General features: G+C 40.9%; 1 long non-coding RNA gene across 1 annotated transcript; it reads right to left on the minus strand.

Moving 5' to 3' along the window:
- Positions 1-9,811: 9,811 nt before the first annotated feature.
- LOC121657999 lies at positions 9,812-14,608 on the minus strand. The gene is made up of 2 exons (XR_006013817.1): positions 13,385-14,608; positions 9,812-12,584 (listed from the first exon to the last, which is right to left on the minus strand). It is a non-coding gene; the product is annotated as an uncharacterized LOC121657999 (long non-coding RNA).
- Positions 14,609-20,465: the final 5,857 nt, after the last annotated feature.

Below are 20,465 nucleotides of genomic sequence, written 5' to 3' on the forward strand. Positions count from 1 at the left end.
CGCCACAGGCAGTCCAGAAGCAAGAAGGTGGATGCAAGCCTGAACTTCTGCCCTTGGGGAATATGGTCCAGTGGGACCCTGGTGGATAACTACCTGCCTCTATTTGCAATCACAGTTTCAGCTGAGTTAAATGCTGAATTGCTGTGTCCCTCCACCCCTGCTCCTGCTGCTGGAGAACCTCTCTGAGCTGGGAGGGCAGCACAGGGCACTCAGTGGGTAGGATAAACTCTCTTCATGCCTGTGTACAAGCAGCACAACTTAAATCCAGCAGTGATGTGGAGCATCTGGCCCAGTGTAACTTACAGGCAGACTGTCCTTGCCTGCAGATATTAATTGCAGGCAGCAGACACAGCTATGCAATGCCACTTCCGAGTATTTGTGGGGTGCTAAGGAACAGAGAACCAGGAATGAGTTCCAATACTGGATCCTTTATTTACCCACTCTATTAAATACTGGTTTATTTTCTCCCTGGCTTTATTTTGGACCCCAAATAGCTCTGTCCAAGATAGTGCCCAATCACAGGTTTTAGTCAAGCCTGTGCAAGCTTTGCTTCTCTCCATCTTATACCACTCCTTAATGCTATTCCAGCAGACTTTTAATTGTCAAACTCCCCCATATACTTTTATGTCACAGTCCAGGGCATGAAATGTCAGCCTCACAGTCTTGCTGTAAAAACATCACTGGTGGCCTTGCAGGCTTGGCCTACACTTTTTTGGCAAAGTTCAGCTGAAAAGGTTGCACAGAATGGTGCTGACACCTGAGGGTAAGATCTACAACATGAAGCCTGCAGGAAATCCTGAGCCAAGGTGGCATGGCTTGGGAGAAGGCTTGCCCCATGCAGTGTAGACTAAAGCCAGTTGCTGCCTGCTAAATGGACACTCTTAATCTAGTTAGACCTTTTGACAGGGTCCAGATTAATAGAAACTGGAGATTATATCTGTTCCAACTTTCAGATTATGCCCTGACTTCCCTTTAGCTTAAGGTGCTTTTCAAATGAACCCTAGTTTTTCTTGGAGTAGTGGTGGATGTTGCTGCCAGGAACATATCACAGACCCTACAGCTGGGGCCGTGCTGGTAACTACATATAGGGTATGGAGGTCAACCAGCCCATGCTGCTGAAGCTTCAGAAAAGACAGTCCCTAAACGCCCATGCCTCACCATTGCCTAATGAGGGAAGAAGGAAGGCTGTACCTTTTACAAACAGCTGGAAGAAGCCATTATGAAGTGGTGAGGCAAAAATAGGGTCAGTCTGGAAGAAATATTTTATACATGCAGTTAGCTTTTCAGTATAGGAAGAAGTGATGACAGCCCGTTCACTTCCATCCAAATCCCTCTATCATCTAGTCTTGGAGAGGACCAGGGTCTCTACATGGGGCACACTATATTTTTAATCCAATTATATTATGGCTCAGTCCCTTTCCTAAAGCTGAAGCACTAATACAATTAGACAGCAACTGAGTTTAACAGCCATAGCCATAAACTCGATGGTTTGCATAATTTAGTTGAGAGTTTCCTTAGAGATTTGCTTAAAATACTGAACTTTGGGTTTTGTTTTTGTTTTTCTTCCAAAGGTAAAAATGGAGGCTGTTACAAAGGCTATAAATACAAAACTGATTTCTCTAGAAAGAGGGCCCTGTGCAGTGCATGTTCTTATTTTGCAAACATTGTCATGAGCTGCTATTAAGTTCAGTATGGCTTTGCATCTCAGGTAAGAGCCTGCAGTTTGCAGGATTGGGCTTAGATCCATGGAAGTGCATGCCAGCCCTTCCACAAATACAGCATTACCTGTTTTCACATTGTATTTTTCAATCAGATGTGTGACAATCAAATGTGCAATTTCTATAGACAAATTGAAGAAAGTGAATAGAAAAGAAAAAAGGAAAAAAAAAAACCCAAAACACAACTGTCAAACTGATGGCAGGAGTCAGGGATGGGCTTACAAGGGAAGGTGAGGATGATATGGCTGTGCTGTTAACATTATCACCAGCCAGAGGAGCAGCATAACATGGGAGCCTTTGTGTAGCTCCACTGCAGGCCGCCTCCCAGATCAGAGCTATATCTGACCCTGAAAGTCCCTCATAAAATAGTCCTTGCAACAGGAAAAAACCCTCCTCAATTACTGACAACTTCTTGGTGTTTGCTGTAGATGATTTGCTTTTTAATGTAATTATAAATTAACATCCCACTAGTATAATATGAAAACCCAGATTTAATTTTATTTTTGCTGCTCTGTTAATTTAATGCAATATGGTTTGGACAGGTAAGCATTTAAAAATCGTAATTCAATTAAGTTGCCACTGCTAAGGTATGTCCCTGACCAAAGAGCACTGAGTTCCTCAGAGTGGAAATTTAGACAAAACACAATGTCTCCTTTTTGTTCTATGATTCTACTAAGGCAATGTGCCTAAATGGAATCAGATTCTATTAGATGTGTTAACAGGATTGTAAAACACATATGCATGTTTTGGTCCTGTTCATATAGGCAAGATGCTATAGTTTTTTTGAATAGTTGGAGGAAGTGGTTAATTTTCCTGTGTAGATCTTCATTCATGCACTTTTGAAATTGTAATACACTATTGGACATTTTACAATGAATCCTCTGTATCTTCACTCACCTGAATGCCCCACGGTCATGCTGAAAGTTAATTGGAAGATGTAAAAAGTCCAGGGGTATAATTTTCTATTTTCCATTACAGGCCAAAAAGGGGGGGCAGGGGGAGGGAAAAAAAAAAAGGAAACTTTTGGTTCTGGCAGACTTCATTTGAACCATTTCTGATTTTACTTACCTATAGATGCATACCATATGGTGGGTTATTTAGAGTTTAGAGTTTATATTATGGATGGTTATAGTTACTTAATGTAAGAACATTTGTAAAAGAAACACATGCACTGGATACAATACATATTCTATCTCTTCACAAGTAGAAAAAACTTGCAGAAATCTTCTCCCTGACCGCTCCCAAAGATGTGCGACTCTGTCCAGGTATCTGTCTGCTTTTGCTCTGAATTTTCCACCCAGACTGTGTGAAATATATGTAAAGCTAATTCTGTAGGTCATACTCATGGCAGAGCTAGAACCAGTTAAACAGGGCTCCCAAACCAGACCTAGCAGTTTGCTCAGCAGGTGAGTGGGGACCAGACAGAGCGACCAGATGGATGTCAGATTTCTGCGACTTCATCTTTGGCTTCCACAGAACATGCATCAGTGAACGAGTTTCAGTTTTGGGCCTGAAAAAGGGTGGCAAGGAAGAAATGGTCTGGGTCAGCTGCAGCCTCTGAGGAGAGTGGGTGCTGTAAAGGGTCTGAAGACATCCCCAAAGGGTTGACAGATGAGGCACGGGGCTATGGCAGACCAGCCACCTGCACCTGTCTAGGGCAGCAGCTGGAAAGCAGGAGAGGTACAGCAACACATCTCAGTCACCGCTGTATGGTTACATTTAAGCAACAATGTGCACTCTTTAATGTTTTGTTACAGTGCCTTGTACTTATATTTTTTCAAGTGATTTTGAATAACTTTTAAGTGACTAAATAAATAACCTCAAATGAAATATTTAATTAGACTTTTCCAAACAAAACCTGTCTTTTTTTTTTTTTTTTTTTTTTTTTTTTTTAACGAAAGCTGTGCCTTCCAGTATAGGTTTTTGCAGAGTACTGTTTCTTGTCTGGAAGGTCAGCCCAAGTAAAAAATTCCCAACAAGCTCTATGTTGAAAAAGTGGTGGGGTTTTTTCAGCCTCTGAGATCCTGAAAAGTACAGTCTGGGGCAACTGTGACTTTTCACAGTATTTCATACTGGCTCATTTGTCTCACTGTTTATGTAGATAGGGGTTGCTAAGAAGCCTTTTCTGGACCTTCCCATCTCAGATGTCTGGGACACTTTTTACCCCTTCATTTTGAAATCAGAGTGAAAGGATCTTTTCTCCTCTCTTTTCACTTCTTTTCATCATGCCAAAAGCTATCTTGAATTATGCAGCTTTTGTAAAACTCCTTTAAATGTGTTTATATAAGAACAAACCGTAAAAATTGAAGTGAAAGGACCAAATCCTGTGCTGCACTTACTCTCCATTGATGAGGTACTCAGGGAAAGCCTGAATGGCAGCATGTGAATAAGGGCAGAAGAGAGATTAAATTATGCTCTAGAGGAGGTGAGGCACCATAGAACCTACTTCCCTATGGATCCCATATGCAATGGTGGACGGTTTATTCAGGACACTGACACAAAATAAAGATTGAGCTTCTTACCCACTTTGCATGGCAAACTCATGAGGTAGCTGACAGCTGCTTCTGTAGCAACCATACTTAGGCAATTTGTACACTGCCAAAGAAAACACAGCTCGTCTTCCTATTATAACTGGTTTCCTCATGGCTGGTGCACTGGTACTGCCCAGTATGGCATGCATGCTGGGCCATGGCTCGGGAAGGCACTGTGTGAGAGAATGGCCCCAATGCAGGAAGAACGTGGACCTGTCGGAAAGGGTGACAGGAGGGTGGCAAAGATGATCAGAGGGTTGGAGCACCTCTCTTACAAGGTCAGGCTGAGAAAGGTGGGAATATTCAGTCTGGAGAAATCTCTGGGGAGACCTTATACCTGCCTTCCAGTACTTAAAAGGGGGCTCAGGAGACCTGAAAAAGGACTTTTTACAAGGGCATGTAGTGCTAGGACAAGGGAGAATGGCCTTAAACTGAAACAGGGTAGGTTTAGATTAGATATTAGGAAGGAAGTCTTTACTATGAGGGTGGTGAGGCACTGGCACAGGTTGCCCAGAGAAGTTGTGGATGCTCCATCCCTGGAAGTGTTCAAGGTCAGGCTGGATTGAGCTTTGAGCAACCTGGTCTAGTGGAAGGTGTACTTGCCCATGGCAGGGGAGCTGGAACTAGGTGATCATTTCCAACTGAACCATCCTATGACTATATGATTCTTTATCCTCCTTGGAGAGAGGCTTGCAGGCTTGCAAATGCACTCCACAGCTATGTCTTGAAGGCTACCAGAGTCCTTTTCTTTAACACTCTTTGGCACTGTCATTGCCAACCAAATTTTAGTGGTTTTTTAAAACTAAAGAGCAATTACTAGAATTGACTTATTACAAACACTGCTTTCTGACCAGTCACTGAGCCCCCTCCTCTTTTACCAGTGTATGGGTAAAGAGTTTCTAGGTGTTGAAAACATGTAAACCCCAGTGACTTAGGCTCTCTCCAGAGAAGACAGATAGTCTAATTGTTCCAAAATTAAAACTTACACTTTAAATTGCCAGGGGCAGATCCACAATTTATGGAAGCAGATGTGCTTGCATAGGCATCTAGGGGAATTCATGCCAGAGGAGGAACTGGGTCTAGAATTTGATCCGTTTTAAAGAGACCCTTAACAAAACAGATCTCAGTTAATGCTTCTGGGCATGAAAAAACATATACATTTAATTTTAAAAATTCATTTAATTTATTATCATATCAGGTAACATTTTGTGGGGGTGGCTTTTAGTCACATTCATTCTGTTTATTCCAAAGAAACTGGGAGGTCATCTGTGTAAGAGACCTCTACTGGAAAGCATAAATATGCCACAGCAGAAGTCATGATGCCAAAATAGCCCATCCTCTGATTCTCCCCTATGAAATGACAGCTTAGTCATAGCATTTACAGGACTCCCAGAGTGTCCAGGTATTTTGAAGCAAGACGCATCTCTGTCTCTTATTCGAATTTACTGCACAAAAGTAAGTCGCAATAGCAAAATCTGCCCCTTCCCACTCCACGTGGCAGCTGTCCTGTTGGGGAGACCAAAGAACTAGCTGGCTCTAAGAGCCTCCCTCGTAGCAACCATGAAGTGTACCTGGAAGACACAGCACTCCCCAGCCACACCCGACTGGTCTTAATCACTGCCACCCCAAAGCCACAGTATGGGGACTGTAAGGGACTTCAGCCTTCTGCTGGGGAAGAGACTGGAACAGAAAAGGGTTTCATGACTTTCTTGCCCTCCCACGGATCTGTTCATCCCCACCATGTCACCACAATACCTTACCAGCACAGGACTGATCCTCTCTGGAACCTCCCCCCTCCTGTGCACTGATAAGAAGCTTCCCTGCTCTTTACTGTCTTATAAATAGAGGATAATGCTTGGCTTTATGAATGTGACTTTGCCTGATTTTTGAGATACTGACACAATGCATATTTGCAAAGACTGTTCCTTCCTCTGGCCATCTGAGTACAGTGTTAGAGAGAATATTTATGTTTGGATATGTGAGATCAAAGACTTAGGCAAACAAAGGCTTCAACAGAAAAATAACAAATAGAAGACACTTGTAAGACCTGAACACAGTTGAAAGCAGAATGAATATGAGGATAAATACAGGTTCCTGTGCAGCTGTATGCTCGAAGGAAGAGATCAGCCATAGACACAACACTCAGGCACAAAGGCAGAGTGCTACAAAGCATTTACAATATTGTGTTTGCCAGGGAGTGTCTGAAATAGGATCTGAACCGAGTACTGGGAAAATCTATGCATAGCTGATCTCAGCCAGCACCAGAAAAGGCAATGAACATTCCTACTGAGGTCTGGAAGGACCTAGAACAAGCCCCAGAGATTGTGTTTTCCCAACCTGTCAGAGCAGAGTTAGCAGCTATGTTTTGCCAGTCTGCTGGCCAGCACAGCCTTTCCCCTCTGGTACCAGGGGACTGTTACTTTTCAACCTGGTTTTGGCTGACAGGCAAGAGATTTCAAAGGACCACTTTTCTGCAAGACAAAAGGGCACGTGGAGTTACTGAGAGATGATGTCAGCGGATTTGCAGCTAATATTTGCATGCTGTTTTTCCCCCATGGTAGCTTACTTCTGTCCCAGCACAGTCTAGTAGCAAAGCAAAGCTGCATTACAATTAAATCACTTAGGGGAGAAATCTCCCCCAGACCCCTGCACAGGTTACAGTGGCTCTCACCTACATCTCAACACAGACTCTATTGTTTCATTCTTTCTGAAAAAAATAACCTAGAAGTTTGATTCTTACATTTTGTTTCCTGCCAAACCTTCCCATTCATTTGCCCAGGAAAAAAAAAAAACAACCAACTAACCAACCAACAACAACAAACCCCAAAAAAACTTCTTTCTTTTAGCTCTAAATAAATATTTTGGAAGTACAAGCACTCTAAATCTGTTCTCTGAAATCTCTACTGACATACCTGGTATGGTCTAGAGGACAGCATAATTTGACAATAAATTAGAAAGACATGTAGATAAATGCCTGACTTCATGCACTTTTAAGCTCATAAAGAACAGAGATAGACAATACTACCAGAACTGATGTTGCAAATGGCAGTAACTGTGTCCACAGAGCAAAATGTGGAAATAAAGGGACAAGGCACACACACATGCTGAGAAATGATTGCCGAAACTAATGTTGAACACAGCAAATTAGTCATCTTGAAGTAAGACACACAGAAAAATTAAGACAAGCAGAAAACAGAGGAACTGACATATTTCAGGAATTGTGTATTTTTCCTATGCAGGTCACATACCTAGGAGCTGTGTGCTTTACAGGAATTTGTCCATTTAGTGCCTCGATGCTGATGGTTCTTACCTACACAGTGCCCGAATGTGTGGTGGTTCTGGTTTGCAGTTCATAAAAGCAGTTATTCTGACAGCAACATTTTATTTCTGACCCATTGTGTTTCCATTTTCCCACTGAAAACCCCTAAAAATACATCATGTCATTTTTTGAGGGTGAAACTGTAATAGCTCATTCTTTTTATGCATGTTCACTATCTTTTCTTATTGTTTCTCTCCGGGATCTTCTGTTAAATGAAAAATAATATAATACAATCGAACAGATACTATTAAATACTTATTACTAAATACTCAAATTTTAAAAATTACAGTGATTATACAGTCAAGTGTTAGCTAGACAGCATAGAAACCCTGCAGAATATGTGAAAGAAGTGAGGCTGGTTTACTGCATACACTTATACAGCATGGCCTCCTCAATATTTCATTTGGAAATTTAGGGACATGGGATATGTACCTCCACAATAAAGATGGGTGATGAACATATTGTTCTTCAAAACAGGGCTCAAAACTTTTCTTCCAGAAGCCTCCTACTTCTCAACTGCAGGTAGGACCTGGATCCTACAGGTGTCTATATGCAGGTATTTATCTGGGAGCATGTTGTGTAAGCTCCTGTTGCAGTCAGCTGAAATCTATTTGCTACTGTCAATGGAGTTCCTAAATATAGGTGTCTAGTTGAGATTCCATAAAGAGGCATCTATACAGGCTGGCAGACGTGACAGAGAGTTCAGATCGGACTTAGAGCAAACCAGAACGCTGCAGCAGCAGCAGCAGGATGCTGCAAAGATACCCTTTACTATCTGACTCTTGACTGTGTTTCACCAACTCAGTGAAGCCCAGTGACTCCTGGTTTTGGCTTTATTGTGATCATAATAATTGCACTTTTCAACATATCGTGTCTTTATTGAGTGACCTGGGCCTGATCCTGACATGCGGGATAATTCTGAAGAAGCTGTACCTGACACTTTCAAAGGGCAATGATACCCTATGATGCACAGCAATGAAAAAAAAAAAAAACCCACAGTTCTTTCAGACTAAGGGCTACTCTAGCACTGGTGGTAATCGCGCTTCCAGAGGGAGGTTACATTGGATAACCAGGAAATCTCTAGGCATCTCTTCCAACTGACATTTCTATGATGCTATGGGCCCGGCTTACTCAGTCCTACACAACAGAGCATCTTCATAATCTCTTCAAGAGATCTGTTCCATTCTTGATTGGAACCTGAAGTCAGTATTTACATTTTTCGTAACTTTTTTTTGAGTCTGAATTGGTTCAACAACTACTACCCTGGCCATGGGCTCTGTCTCTACATTTGTAAAGGTCCAGCATACCCTCTGTGCCACACAAATAACAATGCTTCTAGAGACTGCAGCTGTCCTTCTTCAACTGCATCTAATTATATGGAGGCCTTACATTGAGAAATATATCACCAGCTTAAGGAAAAGCTAAATATTACCTTAAAGCTGATCATGTATTTAAGTGGTTTTCAGAACACAGGCAATCAAAAAAATAGCAGGTATTGATTTTAACCAGACCAAGACTATTGTTCCGTGAGCAGGAAATTCTTCCTGATTGTGACAATTCATTGTATTTATATAATCTTCTGACAAATTTAAGCTGTTAGGAAGTGTGAAGGTGTGCTGCTACAAATGGAAGGAGATAAGGCTGAGCTTGAGCATGAGGTGCAGTTGTCCCCACTTCTTCACTGTTAGCTCCTTTTCTGCCTTAGCTCAAAATAGTTCCCCCCAAAGAAAACATGAGGGAGAGAGGAGTTGTAAGCAGGCTAAATGGGGGCACTGATGGTTTCTCTCTTTTATTTTGTAGTAGAAAAAGCACTGGTGAGACAAGCCTAGAGCAGCCTGGGCTAAGAGATTTCACAGATTCACACAGAAACTGCAGGCAGCAGTGGAAAGGGGGAAGGAAGGGTGGATAACACCGGTGCAGTAGGTGTGTTAGTCAGAAAGCACCTCAAGGCTGTCCAGCTTTGGGGGGGTCTGTTGCACAGTGTTTTGGTGAGTACTTGTACAATTGGAACAGCTGCATCAGCAGTAATGCAACAAAAAGGCCCAGAAGAGGACATTTATGTGTCATTTATCCTTTTCACCTAAGAAATTATTTCAGAACAGAATTAAATAACTGGATGTAATTGAACAGACATCCAGCTTAATACTTTTGTTTGTAACATTTGATAACTATATATTTTTTTTTTTTGGAGAACATGGTGTTGGATTCTCAGTTGACTCATTCATATGCAAGTATCCACTAGATTTCCAAACACTGAGATTTATTTCTTTTCATTAAAAGTCCACATTATTGTTTATATGGTCAAGAACATAAGTAATGTTGGAAAAAATAAGTATTAAAGTCTAAGAAAAAATATTCAAATCAATAATAACAGAAGAAAAGAAAAATATGTAGTACATATTAAAAATGAAAACAATTGTTATAAATATAATGGCCTTAAATGTTTGCTTTTATGTGACAGATGTTTTTAACAAAATGTCTATGTTGGCAGTTTCGAGCACACTTATGATTTTAATTTGTGTAATATTCCCTTTTAGTATTGATGTCTATTTACAACATCTGTGAAGGGTCTGTAACCTGAATGTGACAGGGAAAAACTAACAGACTGCTATTGGAATCTTTCCACCGGGTCCATGTAACAGACTATTAACAAAAACCTTAAATAGCTATTCTAATCATCAGCAGCAATCTTACACAAATTATATCAGACCCAAAGGACCCGATTAACTTTAAAATGCCTTACAGACCTGAAGCATAAATTTTGCTCCTCCTACCTTCTTCTGTACAGTCAAAATCAGATCATATCACAGGCACTGGTTTTAGCTAGGCACACACAAAATCAGTATGCAAGGCAGGCTGCAGACATGCAGGCAGGGTTCCACTTTCATGACAAGGAAAGCACATTTCTGAGTATTAAAATTAAATGTAACCCTTTTTTTTTTTTTCCTGTTGCTGTTCTATAAATCTCCAACTGGAATTCCCATTCTGTAACAACTCTTTCAAACAGCTGGAACTTGGACAACATCCTGGCATTGGGAGGCATTAATATGTCATTGAAGTGATACCACTGATAGAGGCAGATACAGGATTTCTGCTGGAGAAAAGCCAAGTCTTACCAAGATGGTTTCACATAATAGGAAAGTGTAAATGAGAGAACATGGGTTGGGGTTTTTTGCTATTAATTTCTTAATATTTGCACCAAAATTTGAAATGCTAACTGTTATTGTTATGTCCCAGAGGTCTTTTCCACAGAGTTCTTGCTTGTTCACGCCTTCTGAGTCAGGAGCCAAGATTCCCCCACCTTTTGCCACTTAGGCCCTCTCTTTCCCTCCCCTCCCACACATACCCTTTGTTTGACCCCATCTATACTACAATAACTATTTAATTAACAACAGTTGTTAAATTTGTTTATGGCCTGACCTTGTAACACAGTTTGGCTGGCCAGTTAAGATGGAGCCAAACTGTTTTATATCTCGGTTACAAAAAAAACCTAGGTAGAGACCTAAGCTAAAGAGCTTTTTTAAAATAAAAACTGAAAACCAAAATGCAACAAAAGAAGGTCATTCCATTTGAATCCCCCGTTGGCCTCATCCACCGTGGCTGTCCAAGCTGCATTATAACCAAGACCTTGACAACAGAGCCCAACAGCCATTGATTGCTAAAGTTTTCTATTTTTCATGCAGTAGAGGAGAAGGGAGAACTCTGAAAGTTTTTATTTAAGGCAAAGCTTTTCATTTAAGGTAAAAAGCTTTCTTCATCTCTAACCCTGTTTTGCTTGGCATTTGAAAGTTGGGTTTAGTTTCTGTCAAGACAGCCCCAGGGTCTCAGACAAATCTGGGTCTCTGCTGAGTACAGCTGCTTCTGTCTGAGCCACTGACATGGTCCCATGGGTAGGAAATGTCTGGTGTTCCCTGCAGTTACTCCTTCTTTCTCTCTCACTAGACGTATTTCACTTCTCTGTTTCTTTCTCTTTTTATCCTCCTTTGCCAAAATCCTCCTTATTTCTTGTGGGTTTATTTACAATTGCTCTTTCCTTTTTCTGCTTTTTGTCCCTCAGAATTTCCACATTAAACCACTTAGGACTTGAGCATAGAAGTCTTAGTTTACAAAAAAAAAAAAAGTAAAAAAAAAAGTGTTAGCTTTGGTTTACCACTCTACTCCTAAGTTAAATGTGGAAGTCCTGTGAGGCAGAACTAAGATATCCTCCCCAAGGACTGATACTGTCCTAGATGTGTTTTATGTAATTCACAAATTATATATTGCACAAATAAAGCAAGTGGATTTTTACATATTTCTTAGGCTTCTTCTTTTTCAGAAATATTCAGATAATAGTTTAATACTTCAGTAGTTTTAATACCTCAGTGGAAATACCTCTCCTTGAGTCCAGGATGGTCCCCCAAGCATTCTGCTGCTTAAGCAAAACTGACTTGTAAAATTTTATTTCAACTCTGTGAAGAAAAATGTGACTGCACTTGGGTCTAGAGCCAGACCATAGAAGGCTTAGAGAGTACTTGCATGGTGGAGAAGAGAAGAAGCAAAGCCTCGCTGCAAGTGAAGGAACTCACCCGCTTGCCTTCTGAAGACAGGTTGGTTTTTGGTGGCAAGGAGAACTGCTCTTCCTTGTGCCAATGTCACTGCTCACAGAAGAAGACTCAGCACTCCTGTGAGTGCTGTCTGTGAAACAAAGCCAGCCCAGGTGATCAGAGATTTATTAGCACTTTTCATGAATGCATACCTTGGCCAAACCAGCACTTAATTAAAAAAAAAATAAAGTGAGCATGGGCGGACAAATAGACAGGCATTCCATACTGTGAATGTCAAGGTCTTATAGCAGAGTCTTCAGACATTCACTGAAGAAAATTAGGTATTCTTACTCCTAAACAGCTCACTTCTTCTGTTGTGAAATTGAGCTCAAAACAGGCTTCCTGTGAGACCTCATCCACTTCCCAGTCACATTTGTGGTTGAGCTAGCACAGTGGAATGGCCATCAGAGTATCTCCTCACTCTGGCTTCATCCTAAGAGGACAAGAAGGCACAAACCTTCATTTTATAGTGTGTTCTTTGTTATCCAAATGTGCCAAAGATTTCAGCTTGAAATCAGTCAGATTTTTTGACTACAGGCTCAGCTGATTTCTTCTTTTATTCAAACTGACTTATTTCCAGCTCTGTTACTATCGCTTTGAACCAGCAGTTCTCCAGTTCTTTTGTGCATGTTCCAAAAGAGCTGAAGAGAATTAAATCATAAAATAGTAGAGCTCTGATCCACCTGAGTGTCAAGGAAAAATTAAAAATGTATTTTGGAGAAAGATTAAGGAATCACATCAGCCACTGGTCTGGGTACTTTCAGAAGACACGGGTATATTAGAAAAGCTGAGTTCAACTGGTGAATGGCTTTTCTACAGAAGTTTGCATTCAAGAAGTTTTAGTCTTCTGTTCAACTCACTAACAATGTATGTAGCAGGATCAGTTCCCTTACCTGAAATGAAATCTTGGACTGAACTCTTCTACATTTTTGAATTAAATTGTTTCAGATAGACACAAGATTTGGACTTGTATTCAACTATTAAAAAAGAAAAAGTTCTAATGAAACTAAATGAAAATTTATTCTATTTTTGCAGTATTTTTCTACATTATCTAGAGCAATATTCAAGCAGATAAACCATTACAATTAAATACACGTGCTTCCTAATTGTTATTACTTTTAGCATAGTTTCCCATAATTCCCACAATGTGGCAATCTGTCTGTCCGCCTCTGCTGACCTCCAGGGACAGTTTCAATCAAAATAGAAAAAATAAGGCTCAAACTGGAGTCTTACCTTAGGTTTTTACCTTGACCAAACATTTCAGGAAACTGAAGAATAAGCTCTCCTAAAGGAAGGTTTCCCTCTACAGTCAGTGTAGACAGTTGAATACCTTTGGATCTCTCTGAAGGCAGACCTTGTCTGCAAAAATTAGATGCCTGGTCTCAGACAAGCAGTGATGATCTATTGTTGCTTTTGGTAGGGCAGAAACACTGAAACAAGGCTGGCTTTCTTGAATTTAAGCTCAAGTTAGGTCCCTCAGGCAGGCTTGAACCCCTCTCAAGCATCTACAAAACAATGAAGTTTCTCTGGAGGACAGAGGTCCTCAGACAACTTGCCCTCAGTGAGACAGAGACACAGTGAGCTCAGTTATGGCAGGGCCAGGGGGCCAACAGCACACCCCAGCCCTGAGTAAGCTGCAGCATGTGATGAGTCTCAGCTGGCTCAAAAAGTGCAGAGGACCTGGGCAGGGGAGCTGGGGTTATGATGAGGGAGGCTGAAGAACAAAGACAGAATTCCATAAGGAACAATTTGTTCCTTTTAGAATTTGTTTGCATTCATTAGTTCTGCTGCTCACAAAACAACTTATTCAAGTATGTCAATTGCTTTTGTTTACTCTCGTAAATGCCAAATGCATTCCAAACTCAGCTGCTGGAGTAATGGGTAAGCCTGTCCTTACCATACCAATAGCTTTTCCAGGACATAAATGAAAATCCTCTGTTGTAGGAATATATCTTTTGTGGGCAGATTTGCTGATATTGCAATCCAAATGCCTAACTCTTACAGGAACAACCATTGCACTGACTCTTGCTTACATTTTTAATCTTTCTTTGGCCCCTGGCCATATCCTAAATAAATGAAACATGCCTGTATTGTTCCATCCAGCAGACAGATGATAAAAGGTCTGTTTCAGACTATGGGCAAGTCAGTCTTCAGCCAGTCACTTCTAAAGATATGGAACAAGTACAGCAGTCTTTAGGTTTAATACAACCCTTTCACATTTTAAATCAATTTACAATCTTTCTTTGTAATCAGTTTGGTTACTTCCCAAATCCAGTACAGGGGATGTTTTACTGCCAGTTCTTCATTTCTGGTATGATGTTCTTGATAAGGGTTATGTCAAAGACAACAATTCTTGATCTGTACAGAATCTTTGAAAAAGCATCTCACACAGGTCCTTTGTTTCAATAACGCTATGGATGGTACATAAACCTTAACAACTTATTCTTCTAATTATCTGCCTTGAAGGTCACAAAATACTGTTAATGATGTTCCAAGGTCACAAAATACTGTTAATGATGTTCCAAGTAACAAGGACCCTTTGCCTCCTGGAATTCCCCTTGAGAACATACTTGGCTGAAATCAAATTTTATGTATATTAACAATATAATCTTTTTGCAGAGCTCACAAAATAAGACTTACTTGCAGTAGTGAAGACACAACACTTCATAAGCCAATACATAATTCAACTGAGAATACTGATTTTCAGTCTGAATTAAAAGCAACATTAGAGTATAGCTAGTTTCAATATGATTAACACATGCAGCAAGCTAAGAATTCACCAAATACCTAATTACCAGTAAGATTCATTTTGCACATGAATTCAGGAGACTTTCAAAAGATAAGTGAAAAACTGTTCTGAAGTGAAAAGTTTTGTATGGTATAGGAGCTGAAACCATTAATTCAGAAACAACTGAAAATCTTAAATTCTTAGATATATCTTCATATTTCCACAGAAAAGAGCCCTTTTTCTTCCTTGAAATTTCTACAGTCAGAAAAAGAAGAACATGGTCAAGGATTCCTGCATGCCTGGCTGTCCATTTGGAGCCATGGCAATCACTTTGCCTGGGCTGGCAGTTCTGGGCAAATGGACACAGTGCATGCATCAGTACCTGCACTCATCTGCAGCTGTTACACAGTCTATTTCACACATTACAGATGCAGATGTACAGTAAGTTTTCTTCATATGCAGTAAGTTTTGCACTTCCAGAAATGTCAAGCTGACAGTGCATTAACTGGCCATTTCTATGAAATCTTCACTCACAAGACCTAGAAATGGGTGAGCCTTGAGATCTATTTGACTACTGACCTGTCATGCCTGCTTGCAGTAGAGTCCTATTTGGCAAAAATTCTCACTAGGCACATTATGAGCCATACTGAAGCATGGCTGTGTTTAAACCAGTAAATAAATCAACCCAGAGTGCCTTCCACGGACCCAAGGGAAGAAGCATGATGCTGATGCTGTACTTTTTCCACAAAACAGGGTGGCCCTGTGTGGTGAGTTGACCCTGGCTGGGTGCCAGCTGTCCACCAAAGCCACTTTGTCACTCGCCTCCTCAGCTGGGCAGGGGAAAGAAAATATAAGGAAAGGCTTGTGGATAGAGATGAGGGCAGGGAAAGATCACTCTACAATTACTGTCATGGGCAAAACAGACTCAACTTGGGGAAATTAATTTATCACAAATCAAAACAGAGCAGGGTAATGAGAAATAAACGAGAAATAAACCCAATTCTTAAAACACCCTTCCCTCACCCTCCCTTCTTCCAGGCAGGGCTCAACTTCTCTCACAATTTCTCTACCTCTTCCCTGCCAGCAGCGACGGGGGATGGTGAAGGGGGGCTGCGGTCAGTTCATCACACATTGTCATCACACATCCTCAGCAGGATGATTCACTCTTTCCCTGCTCCAGTGTAGTGTCCCTCCAACAGGAAACAGTCCTTCACAAACTTCTCCAACGTGAATCCTTCCCACAGGCTGCAGTTCTTCATGAGTTGCTCCTGTGTGGGTCCTTTTCATGAGGTGCAGTCCTTCAGGAACAGGCTGCTCCAGTGTGAGTCTCCATGGAGCCACAGGTCCTGCCAGGAGCCTGCTCCAGCACAGGCTTCCCGTGGGGTGACAGCCTCCTTTGGGCACATCCACCTGCTCTGGGTGGGGTCCTTCACAGGCTGCAGGTGGCTCTCTACTCCCCCATGGGCTGCAGGGGCACAGCTGCCTCTCCATGGGCTGCACCAGGGGCTGCAGGGGAATCTGCTCTGGCGCCTGGAGCACCTCCTGCCCCTCCTTCTCCACTGGCCTTGGTGTCTGCAGGGCTGTTCCTCTCACACAGTCTCACTCCTCTTTCTGTCTGCAATGGTGCAGGTTTTTGCTCCTTCTTAACTCTGTTATTGCAGAAGCACTACCACTGTCACTGCAGGGCTCAGCCTTGGCCAGTGGAGGGTCTGTCCTGGAGCCGGCTGGCATTGGATCTCTCGGACATGGGGGAAGCTTCTGGCAGATTCTCACAAAAGCCACCCCTGTAGCCCCTCCTGGTACCAAAATCTTACCATGGAAACCCAAATCACACTGCTTATATTACTTACTGGGGCAAAGTCGTCTTGTCCCTGGCATTGTGCTAGTGCAGTGTCTGGGAAGTTTACTAGTTGGCACAGGACTAAGCCTGGAGTTGCTACCAATTAGACAATACAGATGGTTTCTGGATGGTGTTTGAGGCTATGCTCTAACCCTGTTTATTTTACTTCTCCTGATATCACTCACAGTTACAGTAAAGAAGTCACAACCAGGAATAATGGAAGAGGCAGGCAAAGCCATCTGTGTTCTGTGGGACTTGGCCACTCCAACAGTGGAAGAACCAACAATTTGTTTTTAATGTTTCTTCATCTGTGAGGGCAGTGTTTGTATTCTGCGTTAAATTAGCTTCTTGGACTTAAAACTCAGGTGTCTCAAACTGCTATAGACCTTCCTGTTCTTTCTAAACTCACTCATGCCTGTGCCTTCTGCTTACAGCTCACCCTGCTTTCACCTGTAGGCAAAGTTCGGTTCTCACACAACCACTAAGCAGCCCACACTTCTGGCCCCATGGAGGGATTTCTATGCATAACCACGGACAGGCATAGGCAGATAACCCCTGCTATTATTTGGGTTTTAGAATAACAACAAAACAGTAGTTCCAAATTCACCAGTGAAGATAATTTTCTAATGAATTTGAGTTCTGTAGGTGATTGAAATTTCCTTTGAACTATGGCACAAGCTCAAGTTCTTGTTAGACATCACATAATCCATGCATATGTTAGCCATTTTACAAATGCTATTATTCAAAGCTGGGAAGCCTTCAGGAATATTCACACCTCCACGTGTTGTGGTTTAACCCCAGCTGGCAGCTGAGCACCATTGCAGCTGCTCACTCACTCCCACCCTCCCCGGTCAGGAGGAGGATCGGAAAATCTTCAGCCTCATGGGCTGAGGTAGGAACAGTTTAACAATTCAAACAAAAGAAAATATATTAATAATACTAATATTAATTATAATAAAATTATATAATATAATATATACATTCTATATTTATAAATTACATAAAATTATATAATAAAGTTATATAATTATAATAAAAACAATAACCGTAATGAAAAAGGAAAGGGAGAGAAATAAACCCCCAAAAAGCAAGCAGTGCTCAATACATTTGCTCACCACATGCTGACTGATGCCCAGTCAGTCCCCAAGCAGTGATCAGCCTCTTGTGGCCAGCTCTCCACAGTTTAAATCCTGGCCATGATGTTCTGCTGTATGGAATTTCCCTTTGGCCAGTTTGAGTCAGCTGTCCCGACCACGTTTCCCCCCAGGTTCTTGTGCACCTGCTGGCTGGCAGAGCATGAGAAACTGAGAAGTCCCTGATTCAGAGTAAGCACTATTTAGCAACAACTAAAACATCAGTGTGTTGTCAACATTAACATATATTCTCATACCAACTTCAAAACACATCACTGTACCAGCTACTCAGAAGAAAATGAACCCTATTGCAGCTGAAGGCATGACAACAAGAAAGAATAATTACACGGGAGAAATCTTGGCTGTGATACTTATATTCCACTGCCTTATGGCATTTGAACATCAAAAAACCCATTACTAAGCCATGTAGAATTTGTATTTCTTTATCTCACAACCCTCTTCTTCCCTAGAAGGGTCGCTAATGTAATCTAAGGTACCCTAAAGTATGTGACACATGTACATGTAACTAGAGATTATGACAAAAGACCTATGAGAGGCAGTGCCCTAGTGGACCAGAATCGGGTGGCCAGGTGTTCCCACTCTGCAACCAAATTGAGCCTGCAGTCAACAAATGCCATGAATTTTAGAGAGCTGAAGGGCTGTCCGGAGATGGGTGTCTGTTTTAGGGGGAGATCAATGTCACCTGAAGGTTGTTTCTTTCTTCAGCCTAGGTGTGTGCTCTGATAAAATATGGAGCTGCATCAAAGGTGTCTGAAGTCAGTGACCACTTACTGATGGAGGACTCAGACATGCATACAAATACACAATGTGTTCCCCTAAGCCCTACTTCTTTAGGAGACTGGGCTATAACCTTGTTTACTGCAAAGGACAAAGTGATTTCTGCTCAGAGCTGGTTAGAATATTTTTCACCATTGCTTGAGTGCTTTTAAATGAATACTGTTATTTTCCTTAAAATGGACTATTTTCAATAAGAGAAGTACTTGCTTAGACGAATGCTGTTATGAACAACTATTTAAAATAACTATTTTTCAGCTTGACAGATTGAACTGAAATTTCAGTTAGAAATTCAAATGATGTTTTATTGGTTTGCAATGCCGGTATGTGTTCTTTCAGGTCAATGCCACCTCTGTGTTTGGCCTCCATAATTTCAATTTGTTTCAATGCCGCACATGCTTTGTTTTGAATAAAACCAAACAAAGCAATAATTTGGCCCGTGATGAACTTAGAGCAGTATTTTATACTAGATAACTTAAAATGAATCATAATTATCTTGGTACATCAGCTAAAGTTATATGTCTCACTAGGCCTTTTACTGGGATTAAAGGTAACCCTTGCATCCATATATATAGGTGACCCTTAAATGTGCAGAGCAATGGATTTAAAGCTATGCATGTAAATGTTTGAACCACTGAAGCATAATATAGATAAACATGGCCCATATTTGTTGAAACAGTGTACAATGAAACATAATCATGTGGAAATATTTTTGTCTTTTAAATGTCAACCTTGACTTAAAAATGAATCACACTTCTTTCTATACATTCTTTTGTTTCTAGCTCCGAGCAAAGTTTAAAAGTGCCTTCACTTAAAACTAGTGTGGGGAGGAGGAAGAGGTAAATTCTGCAGCTGAAGGTGGACAGAAGTAGCATTTCTTTGGCAGCAAAAGTAAGTAATTTTTGTTTGGCAAAAAGGGATGCTTGTATTTGCACAGATATTTGGATTATAAGAAGGAGCCCTAGGAGAAATGAATGAACAGACAGCATGCAGGTGAAGTCTGAATGCAAATCAAATGGCTCTGAAATGTGGAAAACAATTGTCCTCAGATTGGATGCAGTCCCATATTGGATGCATTTAACTTTCTGGACTTAATGAGTCATATGGACCCAAATGAGAATACCCATGTGCATGAAATTAAGATCTGACTATTTAAAATGATACCACCACATCAGTTCAGATCAGTCTAGTGTTTTAAACTTCAGCATTTTCTTTCAGGGAGACACCACTACAGTTTAAAAATGTTGGCAAGCCTGAAGGTAAGGTATTTAATTCTTAAGCAAATAAGATTTTAGTATCATTAGCTCCTGACAGAAATCCCTAATTAGTTTATCTTTTGCTTATAATGATATAGTATATCCTCTGTTTATAAAGGGGAACAGTTTATATCAAGTGTGCAGGAGTAACAACAGAAAGTTTTAAATATTTAACATGTATAAATTACTGCATTATTTTTATTCCAAAACTGATGTCATTCTAGAGCCTTGTCCAGGCCTATTTGAGAATTTCTGTTTAGGCCATTTCAAAGTATCTGAGAAAAACATTTCTATCTGAAAGTTCCTGGAAAAAGACATTATAGATCCCAAGGCCAATATACATCTAGAGATTGTGGGAGATGCTCATAAATCAAAAGAAATGAACAGCTGAAATGTTCATTCAGCTCAATTAATGGTAGGAGTACTCAGCACCTCTGAAAATTAGCTTACTTACCAGATGCCTAAATAAGGATGGATTGGTACTTTGAAAAATGTGAGCTTAATAAGTCACTTTTGTAAACATTCAGCAATGTTTGCTACAGTATTTCCATCACCCACTACA

This window comes from Corvus kubaryi, unplaced genomic scaffold (genome assembly GCF_017639235.1).
Source record: "Corvus kubaryi isolate FWS band 111438036 unplaced genomic scaffold, C.kubaryi_AGA036_p1.0 split1-65, whole genome shotgun sequence".
Taxonomy (NCBI): Eukaryota; Metazoa; Chordata; class Aves; order Passeriformes; family Corvidae; genus Corvus; species Corvus kubaryi.